This window comes from Mandrillus leucophaeus, unplaced genomic scaffold, assembly GCF_000951045.1.
Source record: "Mandrillus leucophaeus isolate KB7577 unplaced genomic scaffold, Mleu.le_1.0 Scaffold937, whole genome shotgun sequence".
Classification (NCBI taxonomy): domain Eukaryota; kingdom Metazoa; phylum Chordata; class Mammalia; order Primates; family Cercopithecidae; genus Mandrillus; species Mandrillus leucophaeus.
Window position 1 is genome coordinate 411,267 of NW_012110219.1, and position 13,828 is coordinate 425,094.

Sequence of the window (13,828 nt, forward strand, 5' to 3'; positions counted from 1 at the left end):
AATAAAATAAAATTTTGGAAATGACAAAATATTTGATGTAATGTCGACATACATAGTATTCATTTGTTAATTAAATATATTGCTTAAATCATACATTAATGGAACGATATGAATGTGATAGGACAGCTGGTTCTCATTTCTGATGAGAAGTTCCAAAAATATGGAGGTACTACTCCACTGATTTAGAAGAAAAAAAAACCTAGTTAGAAGAGGCACTTCATGTAAGAGCCAAATCAACATACACACTTGCATTCCTAGAGTGTTAAGAATTGTACCTTACGCACCTGTATAAATCTATTGCTGTGTCTGCACATAGTAAACATGAAATAAATATTGGCTGAATAGAATCCTTTTAGAAATAATGAGTTATAAATGCCACCAGCAGACCCTCGAGTCTCATAAGTTTATTTTGAAATTCTGGAATACATCCGAGAACAACTCTTATCCATTACTTACACTGCACACATGAGTATTTATTAGGTTTTGAAATTCCAGTATTTAACTCTCATATCAATATTTCCTTCTTGAGTTGTTTACATATTGAGAACTAGAGTCAATTGAAAAAAAAAAAAAAAGACTGAACAGCCTAGCTCTCATTCAGCAAATCAGAGTGCTTGACTTAAGATCCTTTAAAAGAAGATGGAAACCAAAATGGAAAAGGAAAAAGTGAGGCTAGAATCCAGTCACTCACATTTGTATGCTTTGGTCGATACCCTGACAAAAAGTTCATTGACATGTGGCACTATCATTAATAATTTCAAAATGTCAGTTGAGTGTCATGGTGACATTAATAACTGAGAAAGAAACCACAGCAGAGATAGTTCTGTAAGAAAAATGTTGCAGATGTGCCATCTATTTCTAAAATGCTTATTCTCTATGGTTTTCATGGTTCATTTGATACATGAATGTCTAGTTTAAACTCATGATCGATGTGATTTTTTTCACTTACACCAATTCCAAGCCAAATATATTACTTTTTAATTTCAGAGAATTGGAACGCCATATTAAAGAATTTCAGATTGGTAGTAATATCCTTGTTTACAAGTGGCAAACAAAACTAGTGTGTAGGTGATTAAGTCTCAAGACTCATGGTAAGAATGCTAGAAACTCTGGTATGGATACACACCTAGTATTAGTTCATGGAATATAATAGTCATAATAAGGATGTATTAGGAAAATCACTTCAAAGAATATTTTAGGGAACAAAGTAATTAAGTTGATAGAGACACAGATAGGGAGCTCTCAAGGCTTAATATTTGAATGATGGGACAAATACTGGAATCACAGAAGTGTCAGTACTTTAGTAAATGACAGTAGCAGTGGAGCAAAGCTCACAAGATTAGAAGAGACTGTAAGATATAAAATTATTATCTATGATATTGATGTTTAAGGAAGATTAAAGTTTTTAGTTTAGTTTGTTTTACATATTACAAAAACCCTATTAAAAAGACAGTTTTTCTGGAGTGCACATCTTTTTATTGATTTTTACTATGGTATGTGATTAGAGTGATTTTTATCACTTTACAATATGTTTTTATAAAACAAGAAAACCTGCTGTTTATTTGTTGACTGTGACAAATAGTATCTTTAGTAAAATGTTAGATATGTATTTAAGATTTCAAGGGTACCCAGAAAAGTTGAGAAGGCAACAGTTTGAATGTTAAAATATATATTCACCCAGAATGGAACAATATGGGTAGTGTGAGGTAATGGGTGATATTATATGGTGAAGTACAATTCTAATTAGTGAAATAAAAGTCATCTGGTATTAAGAAATAAAAATATGTTTGAAGTAGTGGTTGAGATTTCTTGATTTATGAGTATATATTTTTAAATATTCATTATATGCTATTCAGATATTTACACTCAGATGTTTATTTTTAAAAGTAAGGAATTGTTCAGAGAAGAAATAAAAATTATCATAATTTCCCAACAAGAGATAGCCAATATATGTATTTTAAAATGTATTAACAATATTTTAAATTTTCTGTAATATTAGTTGCAGATACTTTCCCACATATATTTTTACATATGGAATTATTATTATTATTATTATTATTATTATTATTATTATTATTATTTTTTGAGATGGAGTCTCACTGTGTCACCCAGGCTGTAGTGCAATGGTACAATCTCGGCTCACTGCAACCTCTGCCTCCCGGGTTCAAACAATTTTCCTACCTCAGCTTCCCGAGTAGCTGGGATTACAGGTGCCTGCCACCACGCCTGGCTAATTTTTGTATTTTTAGTAGATCTTTTTTTTTTTTTCTTTTCTTTTTAGAGATGGGGTGTTGCATTGTTGCCACGGCTGGCCTGGAACTACTGGGCCCAAGCAATCTTCCTGCCTCAGCCTCCTGCGTAGCTGGGACTACAGGTGCACCACTGCACTCTGCTTCCTTTCTATATGATTTCTGTATTTGAAGTCATAAAGTTTGTTCTTTCTTCCAAATGTTCTTTACTATTATTTCAAGACTTTTTTAACCTTTAAATTTATAATACATTTACGAGGAAAAAAAAAAATCATAAACTGGTGGTCTGCAGGCTGGATTTGGCCTGGAATTTTTTTTTTTTTATTCACACAGTGAAGTTTTTGTGGTTGTTGTCATTAGTTTGCCTTAGTTTGTTAATGTGTCTGCTTTTATACTTATTACTCAAATATAATGTACACAGGAACAGAAATGTGAACAAATCACAAATATACAGCTTGATGAGTTTTCAGTTTCAGCTTGATGAGTTTTCATAAACTGAACACACTCATGTAACCATCATCCAGATCGGGAAAGAGAACCACATCACAGTACTGTAAAAAAAAAATTCTGCAGACATGCCATCTACGTCTAAAACTCAGGACCCCCCACACACCTTCCAGTTGCTACTGCTTCCCAAAGATAACTACTATCCAACTTCTTAAAGTTCTAAAAGATAAATATACCAGTTTTAAACCTTATGTAAATTGAAACGATGGAAATTACTGTGTTTTGTATGATTATTGGCCATTTTGATATCCTCTTTTGTGGAGTTCTTAAGTCTTTTGTTCATTATTTCTATAGGGTTGTCTCCCTTTTACTTATTGCTTTATAAAAGTTATCTATGTATTTTGGAAATAAGAACTTTGTTGGAAGTTTATAGTCAATCTATCTCCACTTATGCCAATCTTAATATATTCTAATTGATCAGTTTTTACCATTTTTGATTATTTTTTGTCCTGGTTAAAAAATTGTTGCCAACTCCATGGTTATGAAGCTGTTCTACCACATTTTCTTCTGAACACTATATTGTTTTACCTTTCACAGCTAGATAGGGAACTCATCTGGAAGTCTTTTTTTATTATGTTAATTAGAAGTCAAGGTTAATTTTTTCCTCATAAATATCTAGTTGATCCAGGACTATATACAAAAAAGACAGTCCTTTCCTTACTGCATTCCAATTTTCATAATTCAAGTGACTATATATGAAGGTTTATTTCAGAACTTTCTAGCCTTTTCCATTGGCCTACTTGTCTATTTTTCTGCAAATATTGTATTGTCTTAATTACTGTAGTTTGATATGTAAAATAGTATCTGGTAATTAGTGACAATTCATAGCCATTTATTTTTTTCTTTTGAAACCTTATGTCTCAACTTATAGTATATAAGTAAGTATTTTTGCCTCATTGAACTGACTGGAACAGCTTTTAAAATGATAAATAGAAGTGATAGCAGTATTATTAACATGAGTATTTGTCTTGTTTCTGATCTAAAAAAGAAAACTTTCAATTATGTTTGCTCTGGTAATTTAGATGTTCTTCATTAAATTCAAGGCATTTTATTCCTTTTCTATATCAATAGCTTTTATCAGTAATGAGTACTAAATTTTGTAAATACATTTTCATCATTGATATATACGATTTTCTTCTTTTGTTCCTGTTCACTTTATGAATTAAAATGTTTGATATTTTTAATGTTAAATAAATCTTGTATTCCTGCAATAAAACCCTCTGGTCAGGACGTATTATCTTTTTATTTATCTTTTAATCTATATTTAAATTTTATTCATCTTTATTTATTTACATCCACTTGGTCATGATGTATTATCTATTTTCCTTGCTTTTTTATTATTTAATTTCTTCATTTATCACTAGATTTTAATTTGCTGACAATTTGTTTGGAATTGTATCAGTGCTTATGAAAGGAATTAGTTTTAATACTTTTTCATAATGTCTTTTTCAGGGTTTGATGTTATAGTTATACTGCTATTATAAAATAAGATGGGATATGTTTTCCCTTTTTCTGCTCTTTAGAAGTACTTTTGTATAATGTTGGTTTTGTTGTTCCTTAATGAAGCCATCTAATTCTGGAGCGTGCTTTGAGGGAATTTAAGTTATGGATTCTGTTTCAGGATTTTAAACAACGAAATTACAAATTCATTATTACACATATTTTTTATTTCTTTTTTGTCAATTTTATTTAGATGTGCTTTTCTAGGAATTTGGCTTAATTTTTCAAGTTTTCCATAATATTGTTGTTGATGCTATCATATAGTATTTTATATGGGTGTTGGATTTGTAGTGATATTTCTTTTTCATTCTGACTTTTTCAGCATTTATTTTTCTTTTCTTTTCTTTCTTTTTTTTTTTTTTTTGAGACGGAGTCTCGCTCTGTCGCCCGGGCTGGAGTGCAGTGGCTGGATCTCAGCTCACTGCAAGCTCCGCCTCCCGGGTTTACGCCATTCTCCTGCCTCAGCCTCCCGAGTAGCTGGGACTACAGGCGCCCACCACCTCGCCTGGCTAGTTTTTTGTATTTTTAGTGGAGATGGGGTTTCACCGTGTTAGCCAGGATGGTCTCGATCTCCTGACCTCGTGATCCGCCCGTCTCGGCCTCCCAAAGTGCTGGGATATTTTTCTTAATCATTCTTGCCGAGAGTTTATCTGTTGAATTTATCCTTTTAGAGAACTAACCTTTAGTTTGGTGATACTAAGTAATGAATTTGAACTCTATTTCATCAATTTTTGCTCTTATAACATTTTGCTTTATTTTCTTTTGCTATTTTCTTTTCTTTTTTTTTTTGTCGTCTTCTTCTTTTTTTTTTTTTTGTTTGAAATGGAGTCTCGCTCTGTTGCCCAGGCTGGAGTGCAGTGGCTGAAATCTCAGCTCACTGCAACCTCAGCCTCCCGGGTTCAAGTGATTCTCATGCCTCAGCCTCCTGAATAGCTGGGATTACAGGCACGTGCCACCACGCCTGGCTAACTTTTCTATTTTTAGTAGAGACGGGGTTTCACCGTGTTGATCAGGCTGGTCTCGAACTCCTGACCTCGTGATCAGCCTGCCTCAGCCTTCCAAAGTGCTGGGATTACAGGTGTGAGCCATTGCGCCTGACCTGCTATTTTCCTAATATGGGTGTTATTTTATTGTTAGTTCATCAATTTTTACCCTGTCTTATTCTCTAACATATGTCTTTTAAACTGTAAACTTTCCTCTAAGTACATGTTGAACATTATACTCTAAATGTTATGGTGTATTTTATTTTTCAGTCATTTCAAAATACATTCTAAGTTCTGGTTTTTTTTCTTCTTTGTGGTTTATTTAAAGTTCATTTATCAATCTCCTAAGTTCTTAAGTTAGGAAGATTTTGAGGTTTTTATTATTGATATTTACATTTAATTACATTGTGATTAGTGACTGTAATTTATAATTTTCAATTCTTTCAAATTATCTTAAAGTTATTTTATGGCCCAGAATATACTCAATTATTTAAAGTGTTTGCTGTCCGAAAAAAAAAACGTGTGTTATGCATTTTTTGGACAAAGTGTTTTGTGTATATAGTTTGCCTCAAATTTGTTAAAACTATTAAAATATTCTCTATTTTGTGTTCTATTTGATCTGTGTGATCTACCAATTCAGGTAGGTATATTAAAATCTATTATTATTATTTTCTGAGATGGAGTCTCACTCTGTCACCCAGGCTGGAGTGCAGTGGCGTGATCTTGGCTCACTGCAGCCTTCACCTCCTGCGTTCAAGGGATTCTCCTGCCTCAGCCCTCTGAGTAGCTGGGATTACAGGCGCCAGACACTATGCCCAGCTAATTTTTGTTTTTTTAGTAGAGATGAGGTTTCACCATATTGGCCAGGCTGGTTTCATACTCCTAACCTCTGGTGATCCACCCTCCTCGGCCTCCCAAAGTGCTAGGATTACAGGCGTCAGCCACCGTGCCTGCCTCATTATGATTTTAAAATTTTCTATGTCTACTTGTAATTTTGTCAATTTTTGCCTGTCTATGTAGAGTCCATTTTATCTGGGTATAATAATTTAGAATAGTTATGGCCTTCCAGATAATTACATTTTTGATCATTCAGAAGTAATTTCTGTATATCTATTATTGCTTTTTGGCTTTAATATGTATTTTATCTGTTATTAAGGTAACTATACTAGATTTGCTTTGATTAGTGATTACATGATAAAACTTTTCCTATACTTTGTCAACCTTTTTGTACTTTTTATTTCACACAATTCTCCTGTAAATAGCATGTAGTTGATTTTAAAAATCAAGTCTGAATTGTTTTCTTTATTTTGTAAGAGTCATTCTATTTCCTTCATTAGCTAATGTGTTCAGTTTATAAATACTATTTATTATTTGCATTCTTATTGTCTCACTTGTTTTAGGAGTCCCTTTTTCTGCTTCCTTGCATTATTTTGAATTGCACATTTTTATTATTTCTTGTCCCTCTATGATGCTTTTAGTTTTATATTCTTTAATTCTTCTATTCATTTTTCTCTAGAAATTACAACATGCATGATAAAATCACCAAAATCTATTATTTGTTGATTATTTTATTTTCCTCTCAGAAAACAATGAAAATGTAGACTCTTCATTACAATTACTTCCTTTGTTGGTTTACATACTATTATTTTTGTGGATTTTAATTGGCTAGTAATGGATTTTTTTTTTTTTTTTGGTCAGTCTACGTCTATATTTCACATCCATCATTGAAGGATACTTTTGTGAGAAATAATTTGTGTTGGTAGTCATTTTAACACATTGAGGTTATAGTCCTTCAGCTTCTGGATTTTATTGTTGTTGTTGCAAAGGCAGCTGCCCTTTTGACTGTTGGTGCTTTAAATGTGATCCCTTCATTAGCTACTTTTAAGATGTCCTTTGTATTTCGTGTTGGTTTTCTGCAGGTATACCATAATATACCTATTTCTGATTTTCTTTTGTATATCTTTCATGCAATTTGTTGTGATTCTTGAATATGTGGATTGATATTTTCCATTAGTTTTGGAAAATTTGTAGCCTTTTTTTTTGTTTCAATTTCTTTCTTTCCTTATAAACTTCAATTAAATGTGTTTTAGAACTTTTCATTATATTCTCTGTTTCTGTCTTTTTTTCTGTATTTTCTCCACTCTTTTGTCTTCATGATTCATTCTGGGTAGTTTCTTCTGACCCATCTTTCCAAATCATAAATGTTTCAGCTGTATTAAATATGCTGTAAAATCCACCTTCCATGTTCTTAATTTTTGTCATTGTATCTTTCAGTTCTATGATTTCTGGTTGGTTCTTTTAAAAATTGTATTGTCAGTTTTTACACTTTCTTATTTCTTGGTAAATATTTTAAGTTCAGTACTTACCTCCATGATCATAGTTAACATAACTATGTCTGTTAATTATAATATCTATGTTCATTGTGAGTCTGTTTCAATTATCTTGTCCCCTCATGTGCTAGGTTATGATTATGTATTGATCATTTTTGTACACATTTTTAGATATTTTATTGTGTTCTGAATATGAATTTGATGCCTAGATTCAGGTATTTGTCCTAAATCCTCTAGGGAGGATTTTTTTCTGTATAGTGTTTGGAGGCACTAGCAATGTATTATCACCATAATCCAGTTTCAGGGTTTGAGATTTTCTAGAGACCAAATGACCTGAAACTGAGCTTCAGCTCATGCGAGGGCTTGTTTCCTTCTATTTCACGCTTACTCCTGTATGCAGGTTCGCAGGAACTATTCTAAATAAAGTATACCTTACAAGACTGCTCTCCATCTTGGCAGGACCTGGAATTCATCTTTTGATCACCTGCCCTTTGAACCTATCACAGGCATTACTTGGCCCCTCAGTAACCTGTGAAAAGTGGCATCAAATACTGCAAGTACTGCTTTCACTTCTGTGGGTTTCTGTCTTCCCCAAGATAGTGTCTCTTCACTTCCTCATCATTTTGCTACTTTCTGATTACATATTTTTCTTGTCCATATTTTTCAGTTATGTTTATTGGGGTGGAGGTTCTCAACTATGTAATCCATCATTTCAGTAAACTTTACTGGGCTTTTCCCAGTCATTATTTTATACTATTGATACACAAGGGTTGGAAATGAGTACATGTTCTGCCTCCAGTAAGATTTCCTCTGCCTCTAAATTTGATAGGGCAAAGACTACGTATGAAACTTTCTCTAGAAAATACAAAAATTGGCACATATTTAGCAATGGTTATATATAGAATATGCAAGAAAACTTTTTGTCACTTTCTGTTAGCCTTTAAATTCTGTCTTCTATTTTTAGGCTTGAAAAGATACATTATTGTCACATTAATTCTCTTTAATGTAAATCTTGAAATATGTAACAAAAACATAAGCACAAAGCTTAAACACATTTGGCTGCTGGCAGGATGGATGATTCTCCTTGTTTGCCTCTAGAAAATCATACTGGGACAAACTGCAATAAAAAATGCTGATATACTGGGCATCTTGAACCATGCTGAATTTCTCATCTGGGCATTTAATCACTTTATTTAACAACTTTTAATAATAGCTATCATGTGAGGGTATAGAACATGCAGTTCCTGTTTTCAAAGATGCCAGAGTCTCATGGTAGCAATTGTTCAGTAAAGAGATACGTGTAAAAGAATGTAGTGAGTTATCTGGTAGGGGCATTGACAATCAGTTCTCAGAGTCCTGATGATAAAAGTGTCAATTGACAACAGCACAGCTCTGAGAAACTAATGTATCTTTCCACTTATCCTAGCTAAGGATGTGCCTAAAAGCTTATTCCAAAGCCAATCCACCTTTATCCCCTCTCTTCTGCTTTCCAAGGGAGAATGGCATCATTTCTAGGCTTTCTTTGCTACTGCATGCCACATTCACAAGTAGAATACTAAAAATATTTAAATAAAAATCACGAGCAAAAATGGCATATAAAAATGTGGAAAAAGAGGTGACAGAAGTAAAACTAATCAAACACATCATTTTTGAAAAATTATCAAAGAAAAACAATGCATTAAGGAAATACAGCGATTTTTTTCTTTGGTGACTTTACAATCTTTAAAGTAAATTTTAAATACTTTTCTGAAATATTTCAGATCTTATTTCCTCTTATGCATTAATTTACTGGCAATTGTAATTGTAGATATTGAGTTTATTACCAAACATAATATCATGAGTTTCAAATTCCTTCAAAAATGAACCTTCAAATAAAAGTGAGTTTTTTGAAATAAACTAACTCATGGCATCACTTCAACTCAGAGACTTATGAAGTGTGTGGAAAGAATTATTTTGATTACTTTTAATTAACTTTGGGCCTATGCAAGTTAAATATATTAACAAAAGGATTTGATTATTTTAACAAAGATAAAGGACCACCATTTGGAGGAAAGTACAGATTCAAAACAAATCTTCTTCAGTAAATAAAGGGATATGAAACCAAATTATTTGGACTCTACACTGAAATAGAAAACAAAAGAAAAGTAATAAAATGAATTAACTTAGATCAATGGTGATACTCCAGTTAGCCATGTATTCTTCCATATTAATTTCTTTCCATTATTCCAAAAATGTTAGCATATGAATGTCATTTTAAAATATACTTGCATATGTTAATTTCAGTCTGTCTTCCAAAAAATATGAAAATTTGCCTTTAAAAATGAACATGACTAATCTAAGAAAAGTATGTTAAAAATGTAGGTTCATATATTAAATAGTACAAAGACAATATGGTTGAGGATTGCTTCTTTTTCATCATATAACACTTCTGAGTTTACTTATATACCCTGATGACTTTTGATGAAAATATAGTTTTAAAGTAGGAAAGCTTTTCTAATACTCAGGCGCATGGCCTCATAAAATTTCCTTTTTGTACCACTGATTATATAATATTTATCAAATGTAGATAGAATTAAGCTCATTGATTTCATGAGTATGTGAGGAAATTCACTTTGTACGTCTATGCTGAGAATTAACATACACAAATCTATACATACGAACTGTTGTACCCCTCTTTTGATAATGTTATTTCATTTAGTAGATATTGAAGTCCTTTTTAAATTGGATGATGGAGTTATTAGATAAAAGGAAGAGCAGAAAAAATGTTAAATATTTGTTTCAACCTACTTGGATGATATCTGCCTTTTCACCTATGTGTCTGATTATTAAGTAACAATTTTAATTAAAAATATATGTATCAGTCAGGGGCCAGGCATAAAAAGATAATTTAAGCTATGGAGTTCAACAGAGGGAATTTAAATTGGGAATATTAATGTCGAAAAGTGTTAGAAGAACTGAAAGGGCAAAAAGAGGACCATGAGGCAATCTGGCTGTCAGCACTGAAGGAAACAGGTCCTAGTGCTAGAGAGGCAAGGATACAAGGTGGTGTTACCAGGTGATGTTACCAGGTAGTGAATAGAAGTGAGGGCCTTCTGGTAGGAGCCAGAACTTAAGAAGGGGGAGCGCCTCTGGAAGCTAGAACCACATAGGAGAAGCAACCATATCCCAGAATGCCATCTGAAGCAGTGAGAGGTGGGAGAAACACCTTAGGTTCTCCTCTCCATTCATTCTCAAATATCTGGCCAGTAGCTTTCAGTGGCAGAACTCAGTCAGAGGCTAATTGGTAAGTAATTGGTAAACTAATCAGTAAGGGATGTACTTGTGGGGCTCAGTCACCCAATACACACAGTAGAGTAGGAGGAAAGAACGGCATGGCTCTAAGTGCATGCTGGCTAACAAACAGAACAGTATATTCAAAATAGTCAGTAGAAAAGAAAAAAATAGCATTATATAATATTATTTATATAATGTTATTTATAACATAACAATCTCAAATTCATAGAAGACTGGAAGAAATCAGACTAAAAAATGACAAACTTTAAATGACTGCATGGGTTTGAGGTAGTAGGAAAAGATTTTTAAATAAAAAATTTAAACAGTGTACTAAAAGGCACTTGATAAAAAGAAATGTTAACCTCTTCTGAAAAATTAATAAATATAAATATAAGGATTATTGCTTAATGTCATAAAGAATACCTTTGTAACAGCTACATTGTCAAGCATTGAATTTACATTTAATTCTGAAATTAGACAACATCGATATTGCTACTGTATTTCTTGGTATTGCTCTGCTAGTCCTGGCCTATGGAACAGTGTGGCAAAACAAAATGAGATATAGTTAAGTGAAGGTAGTGAAGAAAATTACCATTATTTCCAAATAATATTATCTGTATAAAAACTCAGGAACTTATATGAAAAAATGTTTCAACTTAAAGTGCGTTTGATTACTGAGAGCAAAAAATAAATAACAGTTGCTAATAAAACTTTTATGTATTATCACAATTAATGTGGTGGCTGGGAGTGATGGCTTACACCTGTAATCCCAGCATTCTGGGAGGCCGAGGTGGGGGGATCACTTGAGGTCAGGAGTTTGAGACCAGCCTGGCCAACATGGTGAAACCCTGTCTCTACTTAAAAAAAAAATACAAAAATCAACCAGACGTGTCTGTAGCCCAGCTACTAGGGAGGCTGAGGCAGGAGAATCTCCTGAACCCGGGAGGCGAAGGTTACACTGAGCTGAGTTTGCACCACTGCACTCCAGCCTGGGTGACAGTGTGAGACTCTGTCTCCAAAAAAAAAAAAGAAAGAAAAAGAAAAGAAAAGAAAAATTAATGTGGTAATATAATGAAAAAAAAAAAAAAACACTTCCATTCACAACAATAACAAAAAGTAAGTACCTAACTACATATAATACGTTGGAATAGTCATAAAAAAGGAATGTAAATTTCATGGAAAATTTTACACAACTTTAGATGAGACCTAAAATGTTAAGTAAATAGAGACTTATGTCAGGTTTTTGGATTAGAAATCTTATTTTAAATATCAGAATTCCTCTTAAGTTAATGGGTTGGTTTATTACAAGTTTATTCGCATTCTCACTGGGGTATTTTGGAGGGATAGTATTGAAAATGATGCCAACTCCCATTTGGAAAAGAAGTTAATGATTGAAGTCAAAAATATTGTGAGAAAGAGAAGTATGAGATTTTAAAATGTAATATCTCTTTTCAATTCCACATGACAGGCTGAGCAACTGTGACTATCACCCCTGACTCCCTATATCCACTTAAAATTGCAGACAGCATATTGGTGAGTGTGTGTGCATATGCAAACAAAAGAACATAATAAAATTGTCATTTAAGAACATTTTATATACGTAGATAAGAGAGTTATTGGTAGATAGAAAGTTGATGGGTTCAGATTGAAAGGAAATTCAGAAGTGCCAAAAGTGAAGCAAATACCCGAGGTAAGCAGATTTTCTCAAGGAAACCCTGGGGAAAACAAAGCTGAGAGTGCACAAATATCAAAGCCAGACTAAGCCATAGGACAATCATCAAGATAATTACTGTAAGAAATTTTATTGAGAATAACTGGATGTTTGTGCCCCCGTGTCTCCAGCTCATCGACAGAAGAGCTGGTTGTAGTGAATTTTGTACTCAAAATAAAGCCCAAGAAATTCCTCTGGATAAAATAGTCTGTTCGAGGGCGGGGTTACTAGTAAGGGGATTGTAGCTTGGAGAAGGAAGCCAAGCTTAAGTTGGGACAATCCTCAAGAGATTAAAAAGCAAACAATGCTGCACAAAAATAAATAGAAATATATTGGATATGTTTCTTTCCAGAGTAAAACTCTTTGGTTTGGCAATTATGAAGACTTTGAGCCTACCTTCTTGCCTTCTCACCATTCACACAAAGGTCAATACCTGTCCCAGAGTATAACCTGTTTACTTATGTAGAGTCTGTGGTCAGGCTTAATTACAGAAAAGTCTTATTGTATAAATACACCTACAACCACTGTGGAATCCAGCATGCTATGCTGTACTTCATTTGTAAATATTAATAGACCAACACATATGATAAGACATTTGAGGAAAACACAGAGTGTGAAGAAGGGAGACAAAGAAGAACAAACAGAATAATATAATTAACAGATGAAAACATTCAGAGGAAAAATAATTCAAGGAGAAAATAAATTAAACCCGATTGAGATCATGAGAGAAAATTGTGATGAATATTGCTTCCATGAAACAAGAATGCTTGTCCATGCAAACAGAAGAAGATACAACAATTAGAATACGGTTTTTTGAAATGTAAAATTCAGTAAACTGACTAAATTACAAATGTACATAAGTTATGACGTTATGACTGAATTGCAGATCTAGACAGTATCACAGAATAATCAAGACAAAATCAAGGCAAAGTATGAGACGTGGTGTACAGATTCAGGTAATTCCAGAAGAAAGAGGAGCTAATGAGCTAAAAATGTCTCTGAACTATAGAAACATGTAAACTTTCAGATTTAAAGGATTCATTTACTGCCTATCAGAATAAATAAAATAAGCCCACACTTAGCAAATTTCATCACCAAGGTCAAAATAAAAATCCAAAACATTTCATAGAAGGAAAAAAAGTTTGTTTACAAGGAAAGGAAAATTTCAGGGAGGTAACTAGTATTCTTATAAAAATATAAACTCCAAAAAAAAGATACAATAGCTTTATATTTCTATGAAAAATAACATTTTAAAACTATAAGTATATACTCATA